The 16,240-nt window shown below is 32.7% G+C and overlaps 1 pseudogene; it reads right to left on the bottom strand.

The window, feature by feature from the left end:
* Positions 1 to 6,727: 6,727 nt before the first annotated feature.
* The window catches only part of LOC127793136 (zinc finger transcription factor YY1-like), a 77,552-nt pseudogene continuing 68,039 nt past the window's right edge, over positions 6,728 to 16,240 (bottom strand).

Here is a 16,240-nt window from a genome sequence, read left to right as displayed (position 1 = left end):
AGAAAAATTTCAGGAATAAATTGATAATAACGTAACCATTTTTCTCTCATTTCTAAAACAGCATGACAAATTTCTTCAACATTAATTCCTTCCATTAATACACCGGCCACATTCATTGCTTCTATTAAAAATTGATGTGAAGTTGGTTTATAAACACTACTAAGTGTATGAGTAGCATCATTAAAAATTCGTAAAATATTCAAAATTGAACTACAAACATTCCACATAGTTGGAAAAATAGGATATTGTGGAATATAATTTGCTGCAAAAGAACACAATAAATCTTTATATTCAAAAGATTGATTAAGTAATTTAAAAGTTGAGTTCCAACGAGTAGGGACATCTTTTGAAAAACGTTTTGGGGTTTGACCATTGGAGGTGCAAAAATGTGCCCATGCTTTTGCAGTTCGAGGGTGTACCCAAATATAAGAAATAACATTTCTAATTGGATCTAAATAAGAATTAAGTGACTTAATACCATCTTGAACACATAAATTTAAAACATGACATGCACATCTAACATGAAAAAATCTTCCACCAAAATTTGGTTGGCAAATTCTTTTCAATTCATTAATAGAAGCAGTATTAGCCGATGCATTATCAAAAGAAATTGAAAAAATTCTATTAACTAATCTATATTCTTGTAAAATTTGTTGAATTAATCTACAAATATTTTCAGCATTATGACTTTCATCAAAACATCGATACGCAAGAATTCTTTTTTGTAAAACATAATTTTCATCAACCCAATGACAAGTAATACCCATATATGAATGAGTTTGCCAATGATCACTCCAAATATCACTACAAATAGAAACATTAATATTATTGTTTTGAAAATATGTTATCAATTCAATTTTTGAGTTTTTAAACAATTTTAACAAATTCCTTTTCAAAGTATTTCTAGGAATTGATTTAAAACTAGGATTAACAAAGTTTTAACAAAATCGAGTAAAACCTAATTTTTCACCAAAACTAAAAGATAAATGATCAATTGCTACCATTTCAGCTAAACCAGACCTACAATTAGCTTCATTATAATGAAATAATTGAGGAGAGTTTGAAGAGGTAGCAAACCCGGATATTTGTGTTTGATCGCGGCTCAATCCAACCTTGAGCGGGTGCTTTGTTTGCAAATGTCGGGCGAAAGTACCATATCCACCTCCTTGCTTGAATTTGTATACTTGATTACAATAATTACAAGATACATCAAATTTACCATCTCCTTTTGGTGTTTTCTTGAAATGAATATTAAAAATATCAGAAGTAGAAATTTTTCTACCTCCCTTTTGTTGAGTTTCACTCTCTTGTGTTTGAAAATTTTGAGCTTCAAACTCAACATTTTCAACATTTCTACCTTCACTTGCCATTTTTTTTAAAAAAGTATGATAATAAAAAAATATAATAATGATAAAATAATATAGTAACAAGTAATAAATAATTAACAATATAATTGAATAAATTGATAAATAACAAAATGAGAAGATTGAAGAAATTGAAATTAAAATATTAAATGAGAGACAAAATTGAGAGAATAATAGCTTGAGACTTGAGAGAGAGAGAGAGAGAGAGAAAGTGTGAAAAATGAGTGGGGGAGGGAGGGGTATATATAGATAGGAATTATAAAATTTAAAAAAAAAAAAAGTTGGGGGGGTCCAACGGTCCAAATTGGACCGTTGGGGGAGGGGGGGTGCACGGCCGCACGCGCACGGGGGGGTTGGGGGGGAGAGGGGGTGCACGGCCGCACGCGCACGGGGGGTTGGGGGGGAGGGGGGGTGTCCAACGGTCCAAATTGGACCGTTGGGGGAGGGGGGGTGTGCACGGCCGCACGCGCACGGGGGGGTTGGGGGGGGGAGGGGGGGCCGGTTCCGCGGAACCGGAACCGGCGCCGGTTCTCCGGAACCTTGAACCGGAACCGGATCGAATTTCGCCGGTTCGGTCCGGTTCCGGTTCCGGTTCGGTCGGTTCCGGGTCCGATTCCGGCCGGTCCGGTTCCGGTTCGAACCACTGGTCCGGTTCAATTTTGGCCATGTCTATGCATACGTACCATGATAGCGTCCTACACGATGGTTACGGAGGAATTAATTAATTAAAATGGATCCCATTTAGATTTGTTTATTATAGTAGTGTAATAGTACTCCAAACCCCATTAAGTTTACTACAAATCTAAGCTTTGTCAGCACAGCACGGATTTGGAGAGAAGTTGTCATCCCCTTGCATTAACTAACTAACTACCCCTAATACTTTTAATACCCCAAATCCAAACAGGGGACTGTTAAATTATTAAAAATGCTTGTTAGAACAAAAATAAAATAAAATAATCCACTAACAAGAAGCGGCCCCTTAATTAGACCATCTGTAATCCAAAACTTCAAAATAATACAATTTTTACACTAAAATGGTGCAATTTTAACACTATCTTATCAAGTCATCTCCAACTCATTACACCAAATAAATAGTGTTATTTTTTTATTTCTTTAATTAAAAACAATTAATTTATTTCAAAAATTATTTATTTTATTTTATGTTATTAAAGAATTATAATCTTTTTCCCTTAATTTTAATTTATTATATTGTTAAAAATAATGATCAAATTAAATACATAAATTAAGATCAAAACCAATAATTATACATATTAAAACAAAATTAAGTAAGGATATAATAGAAATAATATTTTTTTACATAGAAATGAGAGGGGCATGCGCAATTTGGCCGTAAACAGTGAGACGCCATATATTACTATTATTATTAATATGGCATCCCACTGTTCATCACCCCAAAATGATGTGATGTTTTGCCGTCCCATTGGAGATGGCAAAACGGAAAAATCGGTGGAGCCTCACCTTCCAATTATATCATTGAAAAGTCAAGGGGGCCTTTTTATTAGACTATTAAACATCAGCCTACCTAATATTAATAATACTAAAAGAATGTTTGTATTGAGGAGTTTAAGAACTTCTGACTTGAAATAAATTAAGGATCATCCTCTCTCTCTCTCTCTCTCTCTATATATATATATATATGTATATATTTAAGTAATTATACCCACGTTTCAACTATAGGAAATTAGTTAGGTGTCAAATACACATGAATAAATTTCAGCTAATTAATTTGACAACAATTTCTGATGGCCCATGGCAAAATTTTATATATATATATATGTATATGTATATGCGATAATATATAATTTTGAAAAATTAAAAATAAAATTATAATCATAACACTCATTCTATAAATAAAAAAAAATATTTGTTTTGTGATGAAAAATCTTTTTATCAATTTGAGTAATTAATAGCCATTTCATTCACTCATAACGACAACCAAAGCAAACGTTATTTTGAAAAGAATCATATTTCTATTCCATCAGCTCCCATTATCTCTTCTAACCAAATGCCACTTAAATCTTTCATTTTTTGGATTTTAATCATCATCATCATCATCATCATCATCTCTCTCTCTCTCTCTCTCTATATATATATATATATATCATGTACACACTAATTAATTTATAACCAATTAATTTTTATTGGATTAATAAATATTAAGAATTAACTAATTTGAAATAATAAAATTTAGTTAAAACCCAATAAATTTAGATAGATGGTATGTATATTCTTATTATCAGAATACTCTCAAATCCCTTAATTAGTTTGTTTGTGTATATATATATATATATATAGTTGGTGAATAGAGTGGATGCAATTGTAAATGTTTGGGTAGTAAACTCCATTACTAACAAATAAAACATTATTTTTTTTGCCAAACCTACCCTTTCCAAGTAGTAGCAAGAGAACTAGCTAGCTTGCAAATTAAGCTATTAATTAATTAGCCTCTCTCTCTCTCTCTCTAAAGGTATGGTATGAAGTATGAACACAGTGAAAATCACCGAATGTAAGGAAGGGTCCATCAAAACTAGAGCTTAAGTGGGCTGTCACTGCCTGGAGCAGATACGCAAATGGGCCCCCCCCCGGAACCCAAAAACAAAAAAATGGAGTGCAACCGTGCAAATTTAATTTTTTAGAGTCAGGGTAAGTGGGTGTTAGGTAGATATATATATATATATATATATATGGCTTTCAAAATGTTAGCTTCAGATGCATGCAGTTGCAGCCAGTGGTTTGCTCTCTGCAGCCACATTTTAATAAAATAACCTTATACAGCCATCCCACTTGCTCTTCACATCCACCATGCCTCCCTTCCCGGCCGTCCCCTTCGACATATAACTTTTCTTATTATCGGAATTGTCAAATCCCTCGGTGGTCCTGAAATGGAGCATCAATACATTGATTATTGGTGATTTGTTAAATAAATTGTTATATTTTAATTTAAGATTAAATTAGATTACTATATTTTAATGGCAATTACATAACAAATGTTATAATTACAAGAAAATTAAAAATAAAATTATAATTATAATGCTAATTCATTCCATGAGACTTTTTATATCTGAATATATTTATTAATTTGTAATTTATTTAAATATAATATATTTAATACAAACTAATATAAATATTAATATATTAAAATCAGGTATATTAAATGAAAGATATTCATTTAACTTTCTTCAATTGCATACTTAATTTATGTTCAACTAGCAACAGCAAAGCAGCACTGTTGTATAGTTTAAAACATTTTATATTTGGAGAAACAAAGAGAAAAGAAATGTGAGATAAAGAGTTGGGTATTTTTTATTATTTTAAATATTTAATTAAAATTAATTAAGAATAACAAAATTCGTTGCTATTAAATATTAAGTAGACTAAATAGCATAAATAATCATTGAATTTTACTCTAAAATATAAAAATATCATTGAAATTCAATTTATACCTTGAATTTCAATTTAATATACAATTCCATAATTTTCGTTAATTATTGTTAAAAGAGACTAACAAAATACTGACGTTTTTGTATTTTAGTATAAAATTTAATAAATTTTTTATACTTTTATACAAAATTCAATTATCATTATTTGTGTTATGTAGTCGTCCACATTGTTAGTCATATTAACGTCATGTTAGCATTTTTTAACTGTAATTGACGATGGTTATAGAATCGTATATAAAATTAAAACTCAGTGATATTTTTATATCTTAATACAAAATTCAATGATGATTTATTTTATTTTACCACGTTAAGTATATTAAGAATATTTATATTTGTGTCATTTTATCATAAATCTCAAGCATGCGAAATGCATTTTTTACTAATTTTTATAAACTCACTATATCATAAACAAAAATATAATTTGAGAACTAAAAGTTTATGCTTCTAATTTGTTTTGAACATGTAAGTATAACTATAATATATATATATATATATATATATATCCCCTCCTATATACCTATTTCTCCCAAACTTCAGCAACCCATATTCATCCAACTCTCTCTCTCTCTCTCTACAATGGCTGATCATCATGCAAATTTCCAAGTCACTGTTTGATATGAGAATATCGCCAAAATTTCAGTATAGAAATGGAAAGCCCGGTATTGTTATTAGATGGTTGCAGCGAGTTCCTCCCCGGCAACAATGAAAGCATATTTTGTTCTATTTGTGGATCTCACCGACTCTTTCACGGCCCGAAAGAGCTGCCTTCTCAAGCATCTACGCTGCCGCCACCTCCGCCATCTCAACCACTTCCTCCTCCACGATCTTCTCTGTCACCACTATCACAAAAGTATAATAGCAAAAGCATTAAACAGTAGGCTAATGCATGTAATAGCAAAAGTATGTTTTCAAGATCTTATTTGTGATTTTGTGTGTGTGTGTGTTTTGCTATGTTTATGGAACAATGCAAAAGAATAAAATGTAAGTGCTTAATTTATTCATCTCATAAAAGAATAAAAGGGTTTTGTTCAAAGTTTCTTTTTAATATCTTCTTGCAATAAAAGGGTCTTGTTCAAGGTTATCAATTATGTTTCTGAGTCTTGTTCAAGGTTATCAATTATGTTTCTGTACGTCTCGGAATGAGAACATAAATCATATAAGTTTAGTGATATAACAATTTTGTTGTACAAATTATTTCATCGATTTGACACATTAGGAGGCTAATTTGACCTATCTAGATATATTATGTTATTTTATTTTCAATCTTTGTAATTTACGATGAGAAATTAATTTAACACATTTAAAATCAGATAATTAGAGTTGTAAAGTTGATAATATTTTTTTCATTTCTCAAATGTCAAAAAAGAGTCCTCTCTTTATCAAATTTTATAGATGTTAAATATAATCTATTTTTTAAAAAATAATTAAATAAGGATTACAAGTGACTCAATAGTGTGTTCAGTACTAATGCATAATCACGAATGCATTGGGTGCGCGGACTTGTAATTTAAGATAATTTAATATATATAACATTTCATTTAATAATTTCAATTTGTTAATAAATAAAATTATAGCACTAAAAGATCTAACAAACAAATAACTAAAACTCAGGAAAGGAAAACTTTAAAATTTCAAAACTCCTCTCAGCACAGGCACAGAAAGAGAGAGGGAGCTTTCAGTTTCAGCGCTACAAATACAATGCGAACCCACCGTACGTCAACTTCAATTTAATATTTTACTTGGAAGTGGAGGAGGATCACCGCCTAGGACACACGGCAGATGCAGGAGACACTTATAATGTACACTACAAAGCAGTCAAACTCTTGGTACTGGCAAGCGGCTGCATTCCGGCAAATATTAAGGCATGTACAAAAATGAAATCAGCTCAAACTGGTTGTGGGGTGGGGTACTCTTGCAATCCTTCCTAGCTAGTCCTCCTCGTACTCGGTCTCTTCATGGTCGTCCTCGTTATTTTCAGCATATCTCCACCCATCCTCTTCTGTTTCTTCGCTATCTTCTTAATTCATATATCTCTTCTTTGACCGGCCATGGCTTTTTTTTTTTTTTTTTTGCAGCAGCAACATTCATGTTGGCGGGCGACGCGGTTGAACCCTTACGTGCAACCTTTGTAGGAGGCAGCTAGCTGCAGATTTGCTTCAGATTTGCCTTGGATTTGCTTTGCTTCTGAACTTACTGCTTCCACGTTTTCTTCCATCGTGGTTCACTGCCTTCATCCAAATCATTATTGTCAATATATAGCAGCAGATTGTGGGTTCTCGGCATTGTCCTCCAGCAAATGCATGCCCAGGATGTTCTCTCCTTAGATGAAGGTTGAGCTTGTATTCATAGATCTAGACCTTGTTACACCTTTCGTATGGATAGCTGTAAGGTCGGTCGGACGATGCAGACCCATAAGCGCTACTAGTTAGCAGACGCCTTTGAAGTTTTTAATTCCTTCTCTGGAGGTTGGGCATATTTGACCGCCACATCCACCACATTATATATTCTGCGGCGATTATTTGTTTAATATCTAATAAAATTATCAAATTCCATTTTATCCAATCAATAAAGAAAGACAAATATGCACTTCTTCACAGAATACAAAATGAAAACTTAAGTTCCAAATTATAGTAACTAAATAAATACAAAATTAACCAAAAGAAAAAAAATAATTACTCTGAGCTAAATAATTGATGAGCTACCATTAAGGCTTTGTATTCTTGTACTGCTCATTTCTCTTCTCCACATTCTCTCTCTCTCTCTCTCTCTCTCTCTCTCTCTATATATATATATATATATATAAAATATATGGGAAATTCTATTTAGAACATGTGTTTTTACTCTTCATAACCCATATCTCATAAAATTCCACACTAATTTTAAAATTTCTATTTTACCCCTTCACAACCCACTTTCTTCTCCAATTGTCAGTCTCTCTATTTCTCTCCCGCACACAAACATACACACACAAACACATACATATATATATATATACACACACATGCAGTCATGAACCCTATGTATGTATATATATATATATCACACACCTATATATATATATATACACACTAACACAAAAAAGCTTGGTCGTGGCCATGGCAGCCGCAGCCATGGAAACCTCCACACTTCGCGGTGCGGAGGCTGCTGAAACCCCCGCACCGCGAAGTGCGGGGGTTTCAGCAGCCCCTGCGCCTCGCGGTGCGGAGGTCTTTTAAATTTTTTATTTTTTTATTAATGTATTTATTTTTTATGTTTTTAAGTTTAGGCCTTTTAAATTTTTTTACTCGTTTTTTAAAATATCATTGATTTCATTCTCACACATATATTTAAAATGTGAAATATAAAAATATAATTAATATAAAAAATAACAAATATAATTAAATTTTCAAATAATATAAATAAATAAATTTTAAATATCTATATTTTAAGTAATTATAATTTAACTAATTTTAAATTTTAAATCATCTTGTTGAATTTTTTATACTTAAAAAAAATTTAAAATTAATTAATTTAAAATTACTTAAAATACAAATATTTAGAATGTGTATATATATATCCTGTGTTTGAGTGTGTGTGTATATATATTTATGTAGGTGATGGCTGGCGATGAGAGATGCAAGGTGATGGCCGACGATGAGAGGTGATCGGAGGAGAGAGTTGGTTGTGGGTTGTGAGGGTAAAAGAGGTATATTAAAATTATTGAAAATTTTGATGGGACATGGGTTTTGAAGAGTAAATTTTCGGGTTCTGAATAGAATTTCCCAAAATATATATATATAACATATTTAATTTTTAATATCTAAATATATTTATTAATTAATAAAATCTTTAAAAATATAATATATTCAATACCAACTAATATAAATATTAATATATTAAAAACATATGTGTATATGTATATAAACATATTTAATTCTTGAGTATGGTTGAGTTGTTTTCTGCCCAAGTCTTCGATTCGCCCCTGAATTTGGGATAGACTATATTAGATTAAAATTTAAAACATTACATTTTCAGAGTGGCAAACATATCGTCTCTCTCTATGTGGATGTGCAAGTGCTTCCCTTAGAGCTTGACTCTTTGGGCTTGATTCCATTAAATTTAAATTAATTGACTTTTTTGAATTAAAATCAATTTAATTAGCTTAAAAAAACTCAGCCCAATAACATAAAATCAATAAATAAGTGCTCTAATGGCCTAGATCAAACAAAATCAAGAATGGTTAGGTTGGGTAGTTATTAACAATGGTTAGATTGGATTGGATATAAACAAAATTTAGCAGATGAAATTTGATTTGTTAAGGTTATATAATTCAAATCAAACAAGTAAACTTAGTAAAGTATGAATCAAAACGGATACTAGAGTTAATCAGAGGTATGTGATCCTAGAAATTAGGAAAAATGTGACTCTGTTGTGGGTGAGAAGTGAGATTTTTGAAAGAAAAAAGAAAAAAAAATTCTCTTCCACCATCTTTCTATTCCCACCATCCAAGACGATTCTTTCCATCTTTCCTTCCTTCCCTTCCCTTCCCCCATGTCACCCCATTAATTGTTCTTATATTTTATATTTAAATTCACTCAATTTCTCAGTCTTTGTTAACAGATTAATTGTATTATCTTAATTAGATTTTGTTAAGAGAATACTGCATTATATATATATATATGTATGTATCTTCTTCTCAAACTAATTAATAGTCACCTTCTTTGTTTGCCTTTCCTGCTCGCTTCTTATTTAAAATATAACAAATATTAGTTCAAAACATATATAGATGTATGAATTGAATACAACTCACAAAATTATTTTTTTTAATTTTTAATAGCTACAAAAAAATACATATATAATTTATTATAATTACATGTAATTAATAAAAAATTAGTTAGGTGTCAAATACACATAAATTTCAACTATTATATATGACAACCATTTCCTTCTTATGACCAATCGCAAACTTATATATTCATATATATATATATATAGTAATATATATTTTTAAAAATTTAAAAATAAAAAGTAAGATGAGAAACGGTAATATTCAAATCCTCATTCTTGATCCAACTTCGTTTGTGTATATATATATTGACTATGTTGGTCCCAAACTACACTAGGCCATCTACAACTCTTTTTTCTCTCTTTCTTTACCAGGTAAATAGTAATAATTAATATAAAATCAGTATAAGAAAGCTGCTAATAATGGTCGAAGTAGATGGCACTGTAACGAACAAGGAAATTAATACAGATCGAATCACGTAAAAGCGTTGTCCTGAAGACTGAATCGCCCTACACCGACAGCTAGCTAGTAGATTACAGCGATAGTTTTAGTAGGATGAAACGATCTCACCGGCAGAACAACAACCAAGAACGACCAGAGCTAACAGAACTCAAACGGTATTTGCTCTCTAATAGAATAATAAAGAAAGGAACACACAAACTGGGCCTTTGATTTTGGCTGGTAGAAGGAAGAAAAATCAGAGAATAACCTCTCTGATTTTCGTACTACAGCGAGAAGGAGGGACTGAAGTTGCTGATCTCTTTCACAGGAACTGGAAGCTCAATTATACACATAGCATTGGACAACCTGACATAATCACAGGAAAATGGAGGCAACCATGCATGAAATCCAAAAAAAAGGCATTGGGATTGTGACATGTTGGACTAGGAAGCAGATTATTTGAAAAGTTGTTGGGACAGCACTGAAGAAAACACGGAGCAATTGTTGGATAAAAGAAAATTAAAATCATATATTAAATAAAATTTTAATAAAAAATATATTATTTTATTCTTTCCGAACCGACCGGACAGATAGCACGCGCATGTGGGTATGGGTTCGCCCGCTCACAAAATTTGGGTGCCCTTTAGGACCCAAACCCAATATCATGATTTGGGCCATTTAAACCCACTTTGAATCTCCTCACCAAGCAATGTGGGACAAATACTCCCACATACATAGCACATAACACTCACACACAACAATCCCCCACACGAGTGTAAGTGTGTTGATACAAAACAAAACAAATCGACATGAGATTATAGAGAGCAAACAGATAAGTTATGCGTCAGGTAAGGTGTCTTTTGGACTTGAACATTTCTTAATGAATATCTATCGAACTTACTGAAGAAATAGTGAGGCTAGCTCTTGAACTATCATTCTCATGGTAAATCGAGATAATAGATATCACACACAACTCATCTTATACCATTGAGTTCTATATGATTGTATCCATTTTGGTCCTGGACAGCATCCTGAATTCATGAGAGCTCTAGAGAACCCAAGCCATCTGAATAGTTCTTATAGAAGCGACCTACTTCTACTCTTATATAGGTAAATACTTATTAAGAGTACTCTGTCACTACTCTTCTTAAGCAAGATATCAATATTACCTTAAACACCGACAAAACACACACCTTAGAAATGGGAAGAAATTAAAAGTTTCTCAGTGTGTTAACTATGAATTATCATTGATAAAGTCCGCCAAAATGCAAGTTTGCCCTGACATTTTGGGCGAACATCCCATTCTGTATCACACTCATTATTTGCATAACCGAAAATGCACCATACAAAAAAAATAAAAAAATAGAAGTACTAAGCAATCGCATGCATCATTTTGAGATTTACATTTAACACAAATTAGTCATGCATCAACAAGCTTACTGTTACGAAAATTACATCTGACACAAATTTGTCATGAAATCATAAGTTATTGCTATCTCCAAACTATGATCCTATCACCTCTCGTCATCCTTGGGATGTTGGGGTGGCACATGGGTTGGTATAAATGGTTGACCCATTCCATAATTCGGCCCCTGATACACTTCATAATTCATGCACCTGTTGTGAGTAAGTTAGTGGGGTTTGCACTGGATTGACTAATGCTTGTGTTAGGCATTTCATTGGTTGTCTTTCCTTTTGCATTGTCATATTTCCTTTACTTTTATTCGAAGGTACCTAGGCAAAAAATAGTCTCAGCCATTGTATACGAACATTTGATAGTATATAACATATACCTAAAATAGAGTCGTAAACATATCTTACTTTTCTTAGACCTCGTTTCCAATATTCCCTTCTTACGAAATCACTAAAAAAAAATTAATTTTTTACAACGATTTTTTGGCGGCAGTTTTAAAAATCGCCGCAAAACATGGTATTTTGCGGTGGTTTTGAAACCGTCGCAAAATATGATTTTTGCAGCGATTTTTTTAAAATTTTGCGGCAGTTTCATAAAATCGCCACTAAATTCAGTAAAACATGTTTTTTTTGCGGCGATTTCTAAAAAATCGTCGCTAAATTTAAAAAAAAAATTAAATTCTATTTCGCAGCGGTTTTATAGAAACCACCAGTAAATTCAAAAAAAAATAATTTAAAATTAAAATTAAAATTAAATTAACATTTGCGACGGTTTTCAAAAACCACCGCAAAATTCAAAAAAAAATTAAATTTAGCGGTGATTTTTGAAAAATCGTCGCTAAATTTAAAATTAAAATTAAATTAACATTTGCGGCAGTTTTTGAAAACCGCTGCAAAATTCAAAAAAAATTAAATAATTTAAAATTAAAAATAAAATAATATTTGCGACGGTTTTTGAAAACCGCCGCAAAATTCATTAAAAAATTAAATTTAGCGGCGATTTTTGAAAACTGTTGCAAAATTCAAAAAAAATAATTAAAAATTAAAATTAAATAAAAATCTTAAATATTAAAATTCATTATTTTCATTAAAAAAATTAAATTTTGCTTAAGAAAATAATTAAAAATTAAATAAATATAAAATCTTAAAAATAAATTTAAAATTGCATTTAAATTAATAGCAAAATTCATTAAAAATATAATTTTAAAAAAATAAATTTAATTTTTTAATAATTTTTAAAAAATATATAAATTCTTCTTTTTTATTTTTAATCAATCAATTAATTTATTTAATTTATTCTATTATTCTTTTAAAAAATAATAAATTAATAAATGTTTTTAATATATATTAAAAAATATAAAATATAATTCTGAAAATTAGTTGTTAGATTAGTATATAATATATATATGTGCATATATGTTAAGGGGTTATTCACAGATCAGGCGATTCACGCGTGCGTGCGCACAAGGGATCTTGGGTTCGAAACTTAGGGAGAGCACGCTGAGATTTAATTTCCAGCATCGCCACATAATGTGGGCACAAGCGGCCACATGGCGCGCAAAGGCAGGGCGAGTCGGACACAGGCGCGGGCTGGCTTACGCGGGCAAAAAAAAAAAAATTAATTTTAGCGACGGTTTCAAAACTGTCGCTAAAATTAACAATTTAATTTTTTTTATTAATTTTAGCGGCGGTTTTGAAACTGCTGCTAAAATTAATTTTTTTTTAATTTTTAGCAGCGGTTTCAAAATCGCCACTAAATATTATAGAAACTGCCGCTAAATCACTTATTTAGCGGCGATTTTTAAAGCCGCCGCAAAATTTAAAATTAGCGGCGGTTATTCCAGCGGTTGCTAAAAACCGCCGCTAAACGCTCCGCGACGGCTAACTTAGCGGCAGTTTTGAAAATCGCCGCTAAATTACTTAGCGGCGGTTAAAAACCGCTGCTAAATGCAAAAAATCGTCGCTAAATGCCGATTTTTTTGTAGTGAATTTTCTTGGAGATCCATTGGTTATCGTGCAATGCAGATCCAAAATGGGAACAGATGATGTCCTTGCACCTTTGGGACAATCAGAGGTGATTACTACCACATCTTGTTATTGGTCTCGAAATGGTCAAGTCTTTCAGTTCATTTTGAACCAACTTCGCTAAATTGCAAGTGCGTTCATCATCATCCATCACCAAATTTGCCACCTCGTCAAATAACCCATGTAATTGATCGTATCGTCCCTGCTCAAGAGTGGTAACCCAATCATTGTAATTTATCTTCCCCTTTCTATATGCTCTAGGCACATCTCTCCTCCATCTCCTGAAGATATAATGGTCAGGAAGCAATGCCACACCATTTCGAATCAATACCGAAAGAGCATGTCTATAGACTATCCCTTGACATTCAAACAAGTGACAACTGCAATCAATGTGACACTTCTCTCCCTCAAACATAACTGTAAATCTCTTTCTATTCATTCTTGTTTCGTGGAGTATGATGTCTTCTTGGACTTCGTATGTAGTTCCATGGCACCCAACTTCGGCTGAGATAATATCACAATACATTTTTCCAGTGAGCTCTTCTTGAAATTCTTTGCATTTTGAGATTGTGTAAACCTCCTGGAATTGTTTCTCGATACTATACTGAGTTGCGCATGGTACTATCTGTGAATAGGACTTAAAATCTACTTGAACCTCATTTTCAACCTTACACCTCAAAGCTCACTCGTACTGTTTAACAAATTGCCTCAACGAGGTTTTTGAGGTGACGTATCAATCGAAAAATGCATTCATACTCTCACTTTGTTGCATCGTTGACATCCCAACCCAAAAACTTGTTTTCAAATAACAAGGTACCCAATGACATCTTTCACTGAATAGCCTAGACAACCACTCATTGCCATACAATGTATACATGTCAATGAATGAAATCCAACCTTGTTCAAATTCTTCAGGGGTTTCTGATTCCTAAACAACTTCATGCATGGCGGAAAGTATTGCAGCCTTGTGAGCATGGCCCCAAATTTTTCAGGCAACTTCTTCAATATGTGCTATAAACACTATCTTTGCCTTGTGTTCGGAAAAACAATTTGAATGGCATTTTGCATGGCCCTATCTTGATCAGTTATTATACCAGCGGGGGCCTGACCCTTCATGCACTCAAGCTAAGTCCGAAACAACCAAACAAAAGTTCAAGTATCCTCATTGGATACTAACCCACATCCAAACAACGTTGACTGTTCATAATGATTGACACCAACAAAAGGGGCAAATGGCATATCGTATTTATTAGTCAAGTACATCGTATCGAATGTGACAATATCGTTAAATTCCTTATATGCTTGTCTACACCTATTATAGGCCCAGAACACGTTCTTCAGTCGACAATCATTGTCCAAATCAAAACTAAAGAAAAAACCAGGACATTAGGCTTGCATTTTTGTAAAGTAGACTTGTATGGCAGCTGCATCACCCTCCCCAAGTCTTAATCGCCTAATCTAATCAATATAATTTTGACAATCCTTTTCTATAAATGGGAGATTCTCATATCCACCTAATTCAACAACAACTAAGTTGTAACTCTTATGCATTGGAATACCAGGTATGTCGTTAACTTCAAGTTTTCGTTTCACCTTTTTAGTCAATTGTCGATTATATCGATAAAGCCTAGATTTTGAAGGACTTGTAGGGTGATTATGCTCCAGGATGACTTTGGTAACACGACATGCTCCGTTCAAATCTGTCATTGCTGTCAACCTAGCAAAACACCCTGTTATGATGGTTGGTTGAGGCCTCAAAGAACTGCTTGTATCCCCAATTCTCCGACCTTCTCGACTACAAACAAATTAATGTTACATACTTCAACAACCCATCATCATTTTTTCTTGAAGATCTTTTACTAACAGGGAAACCACACTACAAGCATATGTTTTGTACAATTCAAAAATCTCTCGTTGTCGTCTCTAAACTTCATCCAAACCATAGGCACAATGATCTCACTAGCCTATGATGCACATTCATTGTCCACCCCTACTCAATCTCATCGTCCTCGGCAACTACATTCTCTTCATTACAATACCAAAATTGATCTCCTATTCAACGCAAGAAGAATTGAATCAAATTTCAAAACATCAAAGACCAAAATGGGATGGAAAAAAGTAGATTGAAAATTTGGCTTCATTCAGGTAGGTAGGCGGGCGAACTTAATCCAATATGAAGTCTGGGCAAACTTCATATGGGATGAAGTCTGCCACATGATATCCGGCGGACTTCATCCCATATGAAGTCCGCCTAGATGAAGTCTATCATCAAAATTTTAACAAAATATCACGATATTTACATCCTCAAAATATCACGATTTATCCTATCAGTCATTCCGTGTGTCAACCAATTCGGGCAAAGTAGCATAATTCATGTATATATAAACCTTCTGCAACTCGCCAACTCTTTTGTCCCTCTCTCTCTCTATATATATATATGTATACAAACCTTTTGCGACTCTTCACACCAACTCTTCTTTTTCTTTCTTTCTTCAATGGCGGATCACCAGACAAATTTTTCAGCTACTGTTCAATATCTAGAATGTAGGCGAAATTTTGGTTTCGATGTTAGAAGAGTGTTATTGGATAACTGTTGTGAATTTAGCCCCAACAACAACCAAAGTATATTTCGTGTTGTATGCAGTTGTCATCGCAATTTTCATCGTCGTGAAGCCCTACCTCCACCACCATCTCCTCTGTCGCCAGCTCCTACACCACTAGCTCATCTATTGCCACTATCCCCTCTACATCCATCCTCTCCACAACCACCG

This window comes from Diospyros lotus, unplaced genomic scaffold (genome assembly GCF_014633365.1).
Source record: "Diospyros lotus cultivar Yz01 unplaced genomic scaffold, ASM1463336v1 superscaf1, whole genome shotgun sequence".
Lineage (NCBI taxonomy): Eukaryota > Viridiplantae > Streptophyta > Magnoliopsida > Ericales > Ebenaceae > Diospyros > Diospyros lotus.
Note: the sequence above shows the minus strand (reverse complement) of the source record. Positions and strands in the feature narration are given on the sequence as shown.